Source organism: Oncorhynchus clarkii, chromosome 3 (genome assembly GCF_045791955.1).
Source record: "Oncorhynchus clarkii lewisi isolate Uvic-CL-2024 chromosome 3, UVic_Ocla_1.0, whole genome shotgun sequence".
In the NCBI taxonomy this organism is placed as follows: domain Eukaryota; kingdom Metazoa; phylum Chordata; class Actinopteri; order Salmoniformes; family Salmonidae; genus Oncorhynchus; species Oncorhynchus clarkii.
In genome coordinates this window covers 90,577,890-90,595,108 of record NC_092149.1, presented here as the reverse complement: position 1 = coordinate 90,595,108, position 17,219 = coordinate 90,577,890, and the positions used below count along the sequence as shown (strand labels likewise).

Sequence of the window (17,219 nt, the reverse complement as noted above, 5' to 3'; positions counted from 1 at the left end):
TGATATAGAGTACAGTATATACGTATGCATATGAGATGAATAATGTAGGGTAAGTAACATTTATATAAGGTAGCATTGTTTAAAGTGGCTAGTGATATATTTACATCATTTCCCATCAATTCCCATTATTAAAGTGGCTGGAGTTGAGTCAGTGTCAGTGTGTTGGCAGCAGCCACTCAGTGTTAGTGGTGGCTGTTTAACAGTCTGATGGCCTTGAGATAGAAGCTGTTTTTCAGTCTCTCGGTCCCAGCTTTGATGCACCTGTACTGACCTCGCCTTCTGGATGATAGCGGGGTGAACAGGCAGTGGCTCGGGTGGTTGATGTCCTTGATGATCTTTATGGCCTTCCTGTGACATCGGGTGGTGTAGGTGTCCTGGAGGGCAGGTAGTTTGCCCCCGGTGATGCGTTGTGCAGACCTCACTACCCTCTGGAGAGCCTTACGGTTGAGGGCGGTGCAGTTGCCATACCAGGCGGTGATACAGCCCGCCAGGATGCTCTCGATTGTGCATCTGTAGAAGTTTGTGAGTGCTTTTGGTGACAAGCCGAATTTCTTCAGCCTCCTGAGGTTGAAGAGGCGCTGCTGCGCCTTCTTCCCGATGCTGTCTGTGTGAGTGGACCAATTCAGTTTGTCTGTGATGTGTATGCCGAGGAACTTAAAACTTGCTACCCTCTCCACTACTGTTCCATCGATGTGGATAGGGGGGTGTTCCCTCTGCTGTTTCCTGAAGTCCACAATCATCTCCTTAGTTTTGTTGACGTTGAGTGTGAGGTTGTTTTCCTGACACCACACTCCGAGGGCCCTCACCTCCTCCCTGTAGGCCGTCTCATCGTTGTTGGTAATCAAGCCTACCACTGTTGTGTCGTCCGCAAACTTGATGATTGAGTTGGAGGCGTGCGTGGCCACGCAGTCGTGGGTGAACAGGGAGTACAGGAGAGGGCTCAGAACGCAACCTTGTGGGGCCCCAGTGTTGAGGATCAGCGGGGAGGAGATGTTGTTGCCTACCCTCACCACCTGGGGGCGGCCCGTCAGGAAGTCCAGTACCCAGTTGCACAGGGCGGGGTCGAGACCCAGGGTCTCGAGCTTGATGACGAGCTTGGAGGGTACTATGGTGTTGAATGCCGAGCTGTAGTCGATGAACAGCATTCTCACATAGGTATTCCTCTTGTCCAGATGGGTTAGGGCAGTGTGCAGTGTGGTTGAGATTGCATCGTCTGTGGACCTATTTGGGCGGTAAGCAAATTGGAGTGGGTCTAGGGTGTCAGGTAGGGTGGAGGTGATATGGTCCTTGACTAGTCTCTCAAAGCACTTCATGATGACGGATGTGAGTGCTACGGGGCGGTAGTCATTTAGCTCAGTTACCTTAGCTTTCTTGGGAACAGGAACAATGGTGGCCCTCTTGAAGCATGTGGGAACAGCAGACTGGTATAGGGATTGATTGAATATGTCCGTAAACACACCGGCCAGCTGGTCTGCGCATGCTCTGAGGGCGCGGCTGGGGATGCCATCTGGGCCTGCAGCCTTGCGAGGGTTAACACGTTTAAATGTCTTACTCACCTCGGCTGCAGTGAAGGAGAGACCGCATGTTTTCGTTGCAGGCCGTGTCAGTGGCACTGTATTGTCCTCAAAGCGGGCAAAAAAGTGATTTAGTCTGCCTGGGAGCAAGACATCCTGGTCCGTGACTGGGCTGGGTTTCTTCCTGTAGTCCGTGATTGACTGTAGACCCTGCCACATGCCTCTTGTGTCTGAGCCGTTGAATTGAGATTCTACTTTGTCTCTGTACTGGCGCTTAGCTTGTTTGATAGCCTTGCGGAGGGAATAGCTGCACTGTTTGTATTCGGTCATGTTACCAGACACCTTGCCCTGATTAAAAGCAGTGGTTCGCGCTTTCAGTTTCACACGAATGCTGCCATCAATCCACGGTTTCTGGTTAGGGAATGTTTTAATCGTTGCTATGGGAACGACATCTTCAACGCACGTTCTAATGAACTCGCACACCGAATCAGCGTATTCGTCAATGTTGTTATCTGACGCAATACGAAACATCTCCCAGTCCACGTGATGGAAGCAGTCTTGGAGTGTGGAGTCAGCTTGGTCGGACCAGCGTTGGACAGACCTCAGCGTGGGAGCCTCTTGTTTTAGTTTCTGTCTGTAGGCAGGGATCAACAAAATGGAGTCGTGGTCAGCTTTTCCGAAAGGGGGGCGGGGCAGGGCCTTATATGCGTCGCGGAAGTTAGAGTAACAATGGTCCAAGGTCTTTCCTCCCCTGGTTGCGCAATCGATATGCTGATAAAATTTGGGGAGTCTTGTTTTCAGATTAGCCTTGTTAAAATCCCCAGCTACAATGAATGCAGCCTCCGGATAAATTGTTTCCAGTTTGCAGAGAGTTAAATAAAGTTCGTTCAGAGCCATCGATGTGTCTGCTTGGGGGGGGATATATACGGCTGTGATTATAATCGAAGAGAATTCTCTTGGTAGATAATGCGGTCTACATTTGATTGTGAGGAATTCTAAATCAGGTGAACAGAAGGATTTGAGTTCCTGTATGTTTCTTTCATCGCACCATGTCACGTTAGTCATAAGGCATACGCCCCCGCCCCTCTTTTTACCAGAAAGATGTTTTTTCCTGTCTGCGCGATGCGTGGAGAAACCTGTTGGCTGCACCGCTTCGGATTGCGTCTCTCCAGTAAGCCACGTTTCCGTGAAGCAAAGAACGTTACAGTCTCTGATGTCCCTCTGGAATGCTACCCTTGCTCGGATTTCATCAACCTTGTTGTCAAGAGACTGGACATTGGCAAGAAGAATGCTAGGGAGTGGTGTGCGCTGTGCCCGTCTCCGGAGTCTGACCAGAAGACCGCCTCGTTTCCCTCTCTTTCGGAGTCGTTTTTTTGGGTCGCTGCATAGGATCCACTCCGTTGTCCTGTTTGTAAGGCAGAACACAGGATCCGCGTCGCGAAAAACATATTCTTGGTCGTACTGATGGTGAGTTGATGCTGATCTTATATTCAGTAGTTCTTCTCGACTGTATGTAATGAAACCTAAGATGACCTGGGGTACTAATGTAAGAAATAACACGTAAAAAAACAAAAAACTGCATAGTTTCCTAGGAACGCGAAGCGAGGCGGCCATCTCTGTCGGCGCCGGAAGTACAAAAAAAAAAAAAAAAAAAAAAAAAAAAAAAACAGTCCGATGATGCTGTGACACACCGCCCCAGACCATGGCGGACCCTCCACATCGATTCCGCTCCAGAGTACAGGCCTCAGTGTAACGCTCATTCACTCGACGATAAACGCGAATCTGACCATCATCCCTGGTGAGACAAAACCGCGACTCGTCAGTGAAGAGCACTTTTTGCCAGTCCTGTCTGGTCCAGCAACAGTGGGTTTGTATCCATAGGCGATGCTGTTGCCGGTGATGTCTGGTGAGGACCTGCCTTACAACAAGCCCTCAGTCCAGCCTCTCTCAGCCTATTGCGGACAGTCTGAGCACTGATGGAGGGATTGTACGTTCCTGCTGTAACTCGGCAGTTGTTGTTGCCATCCTGTACCTGTCCCGCAGGTGTGATGTTCGGAATTACCGATCCTGTGCAGGTGTTGTTACACCTGGTCTGCCACTGCGAGGACAATCAGCTGTCCTTCTTGTCTCCCTGTAGTGCTGTCTTAGGTGTCTCACAGTACGGACATTGCAATTTATTGCCCTGGCCACATCTGCATCCTCATGCCTCATTGCAGCATGCCTAAGGCACATTCACTCAGATGAGCAGGGACCCTAGGGATCTTTCTTTTGGTGCTTTTCAGAGTCCGTAGAAAGGCCTCTTTAGTGTCCTAAGTTTTCATAACTGTGACCTTAATTGCCTACCGTCTGTAAGCTGTTAGTGCCTTAACGACCGTTCCACAGGTGCATGTTCATTAATTGTTTACGGTTCATAAACAGTGTTTAAACCCTTTACAATGAAGATCTGGGAAATTATTTGGATTTTTACTAATTATCTTTGAAAGACAGGGTCCTGAAATAGAGACGTTTCTTTTTTTGCTGAGTTTATATATGTACAGTGCCTTGCGAAAGTATTCGGCCCCCTTGAACTTTGCGACCTTTTGCCACATTTCAGGCTTCAAACATAAAGATATAAAACTGTATTTTTTTGTGAAGAATCAACAACAAGTGGGACACAATCATGAAGTGGAACGACATTTATTGGATATTTCAAACTTTTTTAACAAATCAAAAACTGACAAATTGGGCGTGCAAAATTATTCAGCCCCCTTAAGTTAATACTTTGTAGCGCCACCTTTTGCTGCGATTACAGCTGTAAGTCGCTTGGGGTATGTCTCTATCAGTTTTGCACATCGAGAGACTGACATTTTTTCCCATTCCTCCTTGCAAAACAGCTCGAGCTCAGTGAGGTTGGATGGAGAGCATTTGTGAACAGCAGTTTTCAGTTCATTCCACAGATTCTCGATTAGATTCAGGTCTGGACTTTGACTTGGCCATTCTAACACCTGGATATGTTTATTTTTGAACCATTTCATTGTAGATTTTGCTTTATGTTTTGGATCATTGTCTTGTTGGAAGACAAATCTCCGTCCCAGTCTCAGGTCTTTTGCAGACTCCATCAGGTTTTCTTCCAGAATGGTCCTGTATTTGGCTCCATCCATCTTCCCATCAATTTTAACCATCTTCCCTGTCCCTGCTGAAGAAAAGCAGGCCCAAACCATGATGCTGCCACCACCATGTTTGACAGTGGGGATGGTGTGTTCAGCTGTGTTGCTTTTACGCCAAACATAACGTTTTGCATTGTTGCCAAAAAGTTCAATTTTGGTTTCATCTGACCAGAGCACCTTCTTCCACATGTTTGGTGTGTCTCCCAGGTGGCTTGTGGCAAACTTTAAACGACACTTTTTATGGATATCTTTAAGAAATGGCTTTCTTCTTGCCACTCTTCCATAAGGCCAGATTTGTGCAATATACAACTGATTGTTGTCCTATGGACAGAGTCTCCCACCTCAGCTGTAGATCTCTGCAGTTCATCCAGAGTGATCATGGGCCTCTTGGCTGCATCTCTGATCAGTCTTCTCCTTGTATGAGCTGAAAGTTTAGAGGGACGGCCAGGTCTTGGTAGATTTGCAGTGGTCTGATACTCCTTCCATTTCAATATTATCGCTTGCACAGTGCTCCTTGGGATGTTTAAAGCTTGGGAAATATTTTTGTATCCAAATCCGGCTTGAAACTTCTTCACAACAGTATCTCGGACCTGCCTGGTATGTTCCTTGTTCTTCATGATGCTCTCTGCGCTTTTAACGGACCTCTGAGACTATCACAGTGCAGGTGCATTTATACGGAGACTCGATTACACACAGGTGGATTGTATTTATCATCATTAGTCATTTAGGTCAACATTGGATCATTCAGAGATCCTCACTGAACTTCTGGAGAGAGTTTGCTGCACTGAAAGTAAAGGGGCTGAATAATTTTGCACGCCCAATTTTTCAGTTTTTGATTTGTTAAAAAAGTTTGAAATATCCAATAAATGTCGTTCCACTTCATGATTGTGTCCCACTTGTTGTTGATTCTTCACAAAAAAATACAGTTTTATATCTTTATGTTTGAAGCCTGAAATGTGGCAAAAGGTCGCAAAGTTCAAGGGGGCCGAATACTTTCGCAAGGCACTGTAGCCTCGCTATTGCTATTTTACTGCTGCTCTTTAATTACTTGCTACTTTTATTATTTCTTATTCTTATCCATATTTTTTTAAACTACATTGTTGGTTAGGTGGTCGTAAGTAAGCATTTCACTGTAAGGTCTACCTACACCTGTTGTATTCGGCGCATGTGACTAATAAAATTAGATTTGAATACTTTTGATTTAAGAAAAGTAGTCCAATAGGATTGTGAGGTCATGACACAAAATCCTATTGGATTGTGAGGTCATGACACAAAATCCTATTGGATTGTGAGGTCATGACACAAAATCCTATTGGATTGTGAGGTCATGACACAACATCCTATTGGATTGTGAGGTCATGACACAAAATCCTATTGGATTGTGAGGTCATGACACAAAATCCTATTGGATTGTGAGGTCATGACACAAAATCCTATTGGATTGTGAGGTCATGACACAAAATCCTATTGGATTGTGAGGTCATGACACAACATCCTATTGGATTGTGAGGTCATGACACAAAATCCTATTGGATTGTGAGGTCATGACACAAAATCCTATTGGATTGTGAGGTCATGACACAAAATCCTATTGGATTGTGAGGTCATGACACAACATCCTATTGGATTTTGGGGTCATGACACAAAATCCTATTGGATTGTGAGATTCCTCTAGGATTCTATTGAAAAAAATCACAAATCTTACAAGATATCTTGTCACTACAGGGTGTCACTACAGACACCCTGGTTCAATTCCAGGCTGTATCACAACCGGCTGTGATTGGGAGTCCCATCGGCAGCGCACAATTGCCCCAGCGTTGTCAGGGTTTGGCCGTTGTCGGCCGTCATTGTTAATAAGAATTTGTTATTATATTTAACCTTAACCTTTTATTTAACCATAATTAAAATTTAAAAACAAAAAATTATGTATTAAGGCTGTCACTACCTCACTCTTCAAACAAGGTGCATGAGCAAACTTCCTGAAGAGAAAACTTAGGAAATCTTGGAGGACTGTGGAAGTTAATAAAAGTGCACCCAACAACATTCATCAGGCTCAGAATGTTGGTTCTATATGAGATCCTTGGTCCGTCCCTAACCATAACCCTAACCGTTTTAAATTATAACTACAGTCTTGGGACGTCCCAAGGAATCCGTTTAGACTTTTAATAATAATGGAGGAGGGTTTTATATATTCCAAATGGCCTCCTATGGCCTCAGGTACCAATCATAATGGGATACGACACAAAGCATGTTGTTAATTAAATGAGTTAGTTGCAAAAGTCTGACCAATAGGAAGCTATATAGAAAAGTATAAAATCCTCTTTCATTTGCCAATCTGTAAAACCCTGATGAATTTCCACTGCGCCCAATAGTTGCTGAATTTCCTCTTCACAGGTGAGGTGAAAATACACAATGTATCTGGAAGAATTTGTTTCTAGGCGTACTGTCTGGTGCCTCCAAATAAAATGTTCAGGTCTCACAGAAAAATGCAAATGAGTGCCCTATCTCTAGTATTGCTTCAAATTGAATGGTACACAGTTTTGATGGAAAACTAATCTTTAGAATAATTCCCATAGATTTATAGGATAGTCTCGTTCTAATTATAGCTCATCGGATAGTCCACACATCCTTTCCGCAATATTTGCTTCACCTATAGTGATGCATTTCTGTACTGAGACTGTCCAATGGAAGGGCAGCAGCATAGCGGGGAGGCGAGGTGATTGGAGAATAGGTTAGGGGAGTCAGATAACGTTCACACGACAGACACGCAATGATTCAATGAAAACTACAGACATTTCTAGCTTCGTTGGTCGAATTCATGTGATATCTGCTGTTAACGCATGACAAATTGGGTAAATTATATTTCTCTATGTAGCGACGCACCGCTGACTAACAACGTAGCTAGTTGGATTTCCAACTGGGATTATTTTTTGTAACGAGCCAGGAGTGAACACCTTTACGGTTTTAACTAGGAGCCTGTTTTCTAGTTTCTCGACCTTGTCATTGGATGCTAACTTGATGGTAAGCTAATTTTACCTTTTTGAACCGGGAGTAACACTAGTCTCTGGATGTGGTTTTGGCTGACTAATATATCCTGGGCAGTATATCCTAGTTAGTATATCCTGGCTAGTATAGTATATCCTAGTTAGTATATCCTGGCCAGTATAGTACATCCTAGCAGTATATCCTGGCCAGTATAGTACATCCTAGCAGTATATCCTGGCCAGTATAGTACACCCTAGCAGTATATCCTAGTTAGCATTGGCTTGCTACGTTACCCAGCCAGCTACGTGTCAACATTTCGTGACGGTAGCCGTGCATGACACCGAACAGATTTGTTCGTTGTGCAAAGCTAGACATTATTATCTGCTATATTACACAATTAAAACCGCAGAATATGTTATGTTGTTGACCCGTGACGTTGTCTGCCTGAGGGCAATAATGAAACCTATAAAACTTGGAAGTTGGAGCCAACCTTCATCAAGCTATAGCGCCAAAAAAGCAGCACACCCATTGCTAACATGAATGTTACCTAACGGAGTCGTCGGTGAAATCAGCTGACTAGGTTGAGGTGCGCTGGTTGTTTGTCAGCCCTAGTAATGGACTGAAGGAGTCTAACTCCGTAAACCTTAACGATACATGTCCTGTTTAAAGGTGAATTGGCTCTGGAAGCCAAAACAGCCTAATACTCCCATCTTTAGAAACATAAATCCCTCTAACGTTACATTCATATCACATCAAAATCATTTAACAAATGCGAAATACACGCTTACTATTTTAACCGATGATGTTTATAACCCCTGGACTGACAGGCGCGCTTTATTGAAGCCACTACGCAGCCATTTTGGTGGTACTCAATTGTAAAATAAATAATTTTGGAATCTATAGAAATGCATTAGTTTTGAAACGTTTATTCTATTACAGATACCGTAAAGCATACTTTTAAATTATATTATGTGAGCCAAACATGACAATTAAAAAGAGAAACAAATATACAAAAATCTTATTAAAAATTATTTTGCTGGCCCCACTACAACCAAAAAATACTTAAATACATGTAATTTTGTCCTTGAAACATTTTAATTTCAATACTGTAGAATTCCATTCATTCCTATAGAGAACTGTTCCAACTAGGGAGAGCCAATATGGCTGACCGGTGGCTTCAAAGCCCCTCAAATTCCAATACATAGCTTCAGCAATCCAGGGTTTATATACGTCATTGGTTTTAACAGTTGCAGCAGACAGTTTTTTTTCGGTGATAACATGTTTGTGGTGTCTGTTTTGTTAACACACCGGTGTTCGGAGACGTAGATGGGTAATTAGCACAGGTAGTCTACGCCGTCTTCTGTCTTTTCTGTAAACAAGCGCTGTAACATGGAAATATGGCCGTTTGGGAGCCCTAACCCTATAAAGGTGAGCATCAATTTAAGTTTTTTTTATTTGTTCCTGTTCTCGCTGATATGAAAGATAAGGTATGTTGCTTCCAAAACTTTACCGCAAGCGATGTGTTAATTTAGTTAATTTACTTGATGTAACCTTTTATTTAACTAGGCAAGACAGTTAAGAACAAATTCTTATTTACAATGACGGCCTACACCGGCCAAACCTGGACGATGCTATTTAACTTGTTTTTAAAATGTAAATGCATTGTATAATGTGAATGTTTTGTGCCTTTCGCCTCTATTGCAATAATAATAATAATGACAATAAGGACGTGTAGTTTGGGTTTTATTTATATATATATTTATATATATAGTTTATTTATCGCTACACAGAGCTTACTGGGTTGTGCAGACTGGGTAATCCAATCACTCTTTCACAGCTCCACTTTTGATTTGAACACATCCTTCCATACATATTTACTCATTGTAGAAGTGCTCAGAAAGTATATATTTTTTAAAAATAAAAAATATATAAAATCTGAACGCCAAAATATTCAACAGTTAAGTGTTCAAAGTTAACCCATTTTGCATACCCTACCATACCATGAGACATCAATGTCTTCAGCACTGGAAAGGGTAAACGGTTGAGGTTAATTTCATTTAAAAGCTTACAACCAGGGTTGTCAAAATTGTTTTTTCTGGGGGATTATTATTTTTTTTAAACCTTTTAACAGCGTCCCACCTCGACAACAGCCAGAGAAATTGCAGGGCGCCAAATTCAAAACAACAGAAATCCCATAATTAAAATTCCTCAAACATACAAGTATTATCTCCCATTGTAAAGATAAATCCAACCACAGTGTCCGATTTCAAAAAGGCTTTACTGCGAAAGCACGCCAAACGATTATGTTGGGTCAGTACCTAGTCACAGGAAAAACACAGCCATTTTTCCAGCCAAAGAGAGGAGTCACAAAAAGCAGAAATATAGAAAATTAATCACTAACCTTTGATCTTCATCAGATGGCACTCATAGGACTTCATAGGACTTTGTTTTGTTTGATAAAGTTCATATTTATATCCAAAAATCTCAGTTTACATTAGCGTGTTCTGGTCAGAAATGCATTGTCTCAAACATCCGGTGAAAGTGCAGAGAGCCACATCCAATAACAGAAATATTCATCATAAACATTGATGAACGATACAAGTGTTGAGCATGGAATTGTAGATAAACTTCTCCTTAATGCAATCGCTGAGTCAGATTTCAAACATGCTTTATGGCAAAAGCACACTTTGCGATTATGTTAGGTCAGCTCCAATCCACAGAAACCCATACAGCCATTTTCCAAACAAGGAGAGGTGTCACCAAAGTCAGAAATAGCATTAAAATGAATCACTTACCTTTGATCTTCATCTGGTGGCACTCCCAGGTCTCCATGTTAGACAAATATTTGTTTTGTTCGATAATGTCCCTCTTTATGACCAAAAACCTCCTTTTTGTTTGCACGTTTTGTACAGTAAACCGAATGTAGATGGCGCGTGCACTAATTCCAGACATTTAAAAAAAAAAAGTACAATAAAAGTTAGTAGAAACATGCCAAACAATGTTTAAAATTAATCCTCCGGTTGTTTTTGTCATAAATAATATTTCAACCGGATAAAAGCTTCATCAATAGGAAAGGAGAAACAAGAAAGGTGCGTTCACAATCAGACGTATTGCTGATGAATGGAGATTTCCACTGGCCACTGATTGAAAGTGCTGTATCTCCCTCGTTTTTCAGAGTAAAGGCTTGAAACAATGCCTAAAGACTGGTCACATGTTGAGTAAGCCATAGAGCTCGTGAACTGGGTCCTAAGTCTTTGTATGGTGGATAGGCTTTCAATGGAAAAACAGCCTTTCAAAATAATAGTACTTCCTGGTTGGATTTTCCTCGGGTTTTCGCCTGCCATATCAGTTCTGTTATACTCACAGACATTATTTTAACAGTTTTGGAAACTTTAGTGTTTTCTATCCAAATCTACTATATATATGTATATATATATATATCTCTATCTATCTATCTATCTATCTTCTGGGCCTGAGTAGCAGGTAGTTTAATTTGGGTACACTTTTCATCCAAAATTCCGATTGCTGTTAACGTCTATCTAAAAACCGGTAAACCCAAGTTTATTATTTTGTAGCTTAGACAATAATTTATATCATCTAAGGTTTTTGTGCTGTGCCCGCCATCAGTTGAGTCACAACATGCTCTTGAATACAGGGTGGGTGGTCATGTTTTGGTGATAAATGTACTAAAATGGGAATGACATTTAAATGTTAAAATGCTACCACAAAGATGGTTGGAGGTCCACACATCAGGATGTTGACTTGAATGGAAATATGTTTTACATTTTACTGTTAATCCTCCATAGGAAACCTATTTAAAAAAAAAGTGTGTGAAGAACATTGTTTGCATCTGAGCTAGCTAGCTTTTTTTATGACCAGTACTGTAGGTGCGCCAGACCACTTTACCATTTATCATAGCATACGTGTCGATTTAATCATAATCGGTCGACCTCTAATCCAGATACTGACTGTTAGTACTTGCTGGTCTAGAGCAGCTTCCCACCAGAATGGGCTTTAAGTGAGGCATATGAACCTGTAGCCATATTACTTCAACAGAATTTAACATGAGATCATCTCTAAGCTTTACAGGAATGTGGTTCTGAATATAAACAGCAACCCCTCCACCTTTGGTAGATGTTATAACTTTGTATTGCTACCACTGTATCATCAAAGGTATTATCTAAGTGAGTTTCAGGGATAGTCAGAATATGAATGTATTCTGTTACAAGCAAGTTATTGACTTCATGGAGCTTGTTTCTTAGGCTACATGTTAATATGGGCTATTTTTAGCACTTTATTGGGTTTCTTGATTGTTATGAATGCTTTACTGGGAAGCTTATCAGAGGTAGACTTACTCATGTTATTTACATTTGGGCTGATAGTGCAGGGTGAGCTGCATAAAGTGGTCTTCCTACTAGGGCACACCGCCTCAGTGCGAACAGTATAACTCTGGTTCATAGGCACATGATTTCTGCATACAACAGCTGTAGGACAAACAGAGGTATTCAGGGCAGTTAGGAATGAAGACTTCTACAGTAGATGTACCCAAACATTCAAGGGCCATTTTCTCAAAAGTTACAAGTTTATCAACTTTCAAATCAGAATTACTTTCCTACTGTTCCTAATCTTTGGAGTATGATATACCAGTTTTTTTTTTTAGCTCTTGAGTTGCTACTTTTATCCAATGTAAAAAGCACCATTTAATGTTGCTACATAAGACCTAAAAGAGGTGGCGGGTGACATGAACTCAGTATAATTGTTGCATTATTTTTGTTCACTTGACTTGATTTCCACTAGATAACAGTCAACCTTGTTTTCCACTAGATAACACAACCACACAGTCGAAACCTTGATATCCACTAGATAACACAACCACACAGTCAACCTTGATATCCACTAGATAACACAACCACACAGTCGAAACCTTGTTTTCCACTAGATAACACAACCACACAGTCAACCTTGTTTTCCACTAGATAACACAACCACACAGTCAACCTTGTTTTCCACTAGATAACACAACCACACAGTCGAAACCTTGTTTTCCACTAGATAACACAACCACACAGTCGAAACCTTGTTTTCCACTAGATAACACAACCACACAGTCGAAACCTTGATATCCACTAGATAACACAACCACACAGTCGAAACCACACAGTCGAAACCTTGATATCCACTAGATAACACAACCACACAGTCGAAACCGATTTCCCATTTTGACCACAGTTGCTACTCCGGTGGGAGAAATGAATAGGTAAATCACAGCCAATGCTATCATTACACTATTACTGCAGATATATTATGGACATTTGTGTGAAATTACAATTTAAAAAAAATCCTTTGTAGTACCTTTTTTAACATTTTAAGTACATTTGTAGTGGTCTACCAGCTAAATTGCAGTCGTCTGAAGGGAAAGGTCCAGTCTATGATTTCTATAGTTGAAATGACACCCACCCTGTATTCAAGAGCATGTTATCTCAACTGATGAAACTGCAATATCTTTTTCAATAAATAATCTAGTTGGACAGCACTGTTTGTGCGTTTTTTAAAAATGATTCAAACCTCAACCAGTTATATTTTCCAGTGAAGAAGGGTATTCAAAATGGGTCCACTCAGAGCACCTTTTTATCTCCGTAATATTTTGGCATTCAAGTAAAAACAAAGGTCCCTTTCTGACCACTTCTTCCATCGGCCACCATGTATGGGAAGGGTTAGGGGTTAGGGGTTAGGGTTAAGGGTTAGGGTTAGAGGGTTGGCATTCAAGTAAAAACAAAAGTCCCTTTCTGACCACTTCTTCCATCGGCCACCATGTTAGGGTTAGAGGGTTAGGGTTAGAGGGTTAGGGTTAGAGGGTTAGGGTTAGGGTTAGAGGGTTAGGGTTAGAGGGTTAGGGTTAGAGGGTTAGGGTTAGAGGGTTAGGGTTAGAAGGTTAGGGTTGGCATTCAAGTAAAAACAAAGGTCCCTTTCTGACCACTTCTTCCATCGGCCACCATGTATGGGAAGGGTTAGAGGGTTGGGGTTAGAGGGTTAGGGTTAGAGGGTTGGGGTTAGGGTTAGAGGGTTGGGGTTAGGGTTAGAGGGTTGGGGTTGGGGTTGGGGTTAGGGTTGGGGTTGGCATTCTAGTAAAAACAAAAGTCCCTTTCTGACCACTTCTTCCATCGGCCATCATGTATGGTTAGGGTTAGAGGGTTAGGGTTAGAAGGTTAGGGTTAGGGTTAGAAGGGTTAGGGTTAGAGGGTTAGGATTAGAAGGTTAGGGTTAGGGTTGGCATTCAAGTAAAAACAAAAGTCCCTTTCTGACCACTTCTTCCATCGGCCACCATGTATGGGAAGGGTTAGGGTTAGGGTTGGGGTTAGAGGGTTGGGGTTAGAGGGTTGGGGTTAGGGTTAGAGGGTTAGGGTTAGAGGGTTAGGGTTGGGGTTAGGGTTAGGGTTGGCATTCTAGTAAAAACAAAAGTCCCTTTCTGACCACTTCCATCGTCCACCATGTATGGGAAGTTGTTTTGGTTTAAATCTAAAGTGATGCTGTCAAAAAGGGATTGAATTTAAATGGGTTTACCTTACTGAAGTTATATCCCCCAGAGCTATGCAGAGTCCCAACAATACATCATGCCCTCCTCCACCACCCGAGGGATACCTGCTCAGGGGATCAGGTTAACAGGTCCTCCTCTTTTCGGCCTAGATTGTATCTAAGGCTATTGTGTCATTTAGGATTTAAACTGCAGAAATGGGAGATTCCAAACTGACTGAATCCGTAAGAGGAAGCACTGAACAGGTTAATCACACAAGTCATGTGAAGGCTACTGAATGGACAGGGCCAGCTGAACATGTGCGTAGCATGCAGACAGAGGGAGCCTTGCTGAGTCCCACTGATAGAGACGGGCAGGAGGCCTGGCTGTCAGCTTTGTCACATCTGTGTGTTATAATCTACCTCCTATGGTGAGGATTGTACCCCTATTGAGACGCACTAGGGTTCTCTGTGGATTACACTGTCAAAACAGCACTGAGGAAGAGCAGCATGTCTCCTGATTTATTCTGTTGCATCAAAGTTTTCAGAAGCGTATTACTCGCCTGGTCTTTCTGGATTCATGTGACGCAGTTTGGGACTAGTAGCTGGACAGACAGGCAGCCAGCCTTCTGCGACGCATGTGATTCCCAGGGAAGTGGTTTTAGTTTTGGGATAAGTTATGTGGGTTTCATCCTTATACTCTCCAGGGAAGGGCTAAGGCTGTTTCCCAAATGACATCCTATTCCTTACATAGTGCACTAATTTTGACCAGGGTCCATAGGGACTAGAGTGCCATTTGGGAAGTTGCTTATTGGCAGTCCTCCATAGGAATGAGTAGAATCCTAAAGTATTTGATTTCCATGTAGTTTTGTCCTTAACATGGATTGAAGTCTTTTCCATTGACGTTTTAGCTCACATATCATGTAAAAGTATGCATTAGGTGTCTAATGGAATAAACATGGCAAAAACCAATGTAGACAATAAATTAGGGATGCACAATATATTGGTAAGCATATCGGAATCGGCTGATATTAGCTAAAAATGCCAACAAAGGCATCGGCCCGATGTGTAGTTTAACACAGATGTGCTTAACCGATGTCAAAGCTGACGTGCATACCTACCTGTATAACGTAGGTAGATGAGGTACATACCTGTATAACGTAGGTAGATGAGGTAATGTCAAAGCTGACATGCATACCTACCTGTATAACGTAGGTAGATGAGGTACATACCTGTATAACGTAGGTAGATGAGGTAATGACGCCACCAAAACTATAGAGCTACACGTGCAACACACGTTCCTAGCCCACAATGTCTGCTCTGGACTGAGCAGTCATTTGAAAGAGGATTTCAGTGCGACAAGTCAAAATCCATTAACGCCAAGATAATGGGATTCATTGCCCTTGACAATCATCCGTTCTCTGTCGTGGATGATGTTGGCTTTCACCGACTGGTCGAGCACCTCGAGCCCCGGTACACACTACCAAATAGGCGCTATTTTTCAGATGTTGCCCTACCGGAGTTACACAGTATTGTTGAGACGCACATCCATGAGCTACTTGTTATGGGCGTCACTGCTATTAGCTTCACGACTGACATTTGGACCAGCGATGTCAGCCCCATGAGCATGCTGAGTCTGGCAGCTCAGTGGGTCGGTACACACTACCAAATAGGCGCTATTTTTCAGATGTTGCCCTACCGGAGTTACACAGTATTGTTGAGACGCACATCCATGATCTACTTGTTATGGGCGTCACTGCTATTAGCTTCACGACTGACATTTGGACCAGCGACGTCAGCCCCATGAGCATGCTGAGTCTGGCAGCTCAGTGGGTCGACGAGGATTTCGTACTGAGGAAAGCCGTATTGCATGCATTTCAATGGCATTTGAGAACATGTTTGAAACTTAACTTGAACACACTCCTAGTGCCATTCGAACAACTGACTTGAGAAATAAGCTCATCAACTGTGTCTGCAGCAGATGTGATGCCCTCTGTCATGGCATTGAAATGCCTGCTCAACAAAACTGCCCACACAGACCGTGGGGTTAACTTGCAAAAGTACTCTACAAGAGGCTGTGAAAAAGCGATTTAGTGGCATTCTCTCTGAGCCTCTTTGCTGTGTCTCCACCATGCTCGATGCTAGGTACAAGGACCGCTACTTCTTTAACAGGCATTCTCTCTGAGCCTCTTTACTGTGTCGCCACCATGCTCGATGTTAGGAACAAGGACCGCTACTTCTTTAACAGGCATTCTCTCTGAGCCTCTTTACTGTGTCTCCACCATGCTCGATGTTAGGTACAAGGACTGCTACTTCTTTAACAGGCATTCTCTCTTTACTGTGTCTCCATCATGCTGGATGCTATGTACAAGGACCACTACTTCTTTAACAGGCATTCTCTCTGAGCCTCTTTACTGTGTCTCCACCATGCTCGATGCTAGGTACAAGGACCACTACTTCTTTAACCTCTTACTTCTACCCCCTCCTTTTTCGAACATTCTGTTAAAAATCGCGCAACTTTTCAGCGTCCTGCTACTCATGCCAGGAATATAGTATATGCATATGATTAGTATGTGTGGATAGAAAACACTCTGAAGTTTCTAAAACTGGTTAAATCACGGCTGTGACTATAACAGATCGTGTGTTTCATTGAAAAACGCAAGAAAAACTGCTCTCTGAAAGCTAAAAATAATTTCCATAAGTCACTTCCACGAATTGTTAAAAGAGAACACAATTTAATATCGACCTGCCTGCAATTCATACAAATTCCACACGATGTCGCCATTGTCGTCATTTTCAATTGAATTAATTGTTGGAAAATCCATCTATCTGGCATCCATTTTCCCAGTCTTCACCCGGATGTTGTTAATGAAGACATTAGCAGCCATTGATTTGCAAGCGAGGACCTATTGAATATACATCGCCCTGTAATCATTTTGATAGATTATAAACGTTTACTAATACCTAAAGTTGGATTACAAAAGGATTTCGAAGTGTTTTGTGAAAGTTTATCGTCGACTTTTTTAATTTAAAAAAATGACGCAGCGTTTAAAAACGATGTTTT

General features: G+C 42.3%; 1 protein-coding gene across 1 annotated transcript in view; it reads left to right on the top strand.

Annotated features, from left to right (window-relative positions):
• The first annotated feature begins 7,416 nt into the window (after nucleotides 1-7,416).
• LOC139406209 (hyccin 2-like) overlaps nucleotides 7,417-17,219 on the top strand; it is a 160,735-nt gene continuing 150,932 nt past the window's right edge. Inside the window, exon 1 of the mRNA XM_071148715.1 lies at nucleotides 7,417-7,512. The gene's annotated coding sequence lies outside the window, so the exon portion shown is untranslated. The remainder of the gene's footprint in view (nucleotides 7,513-17,219) is intronic.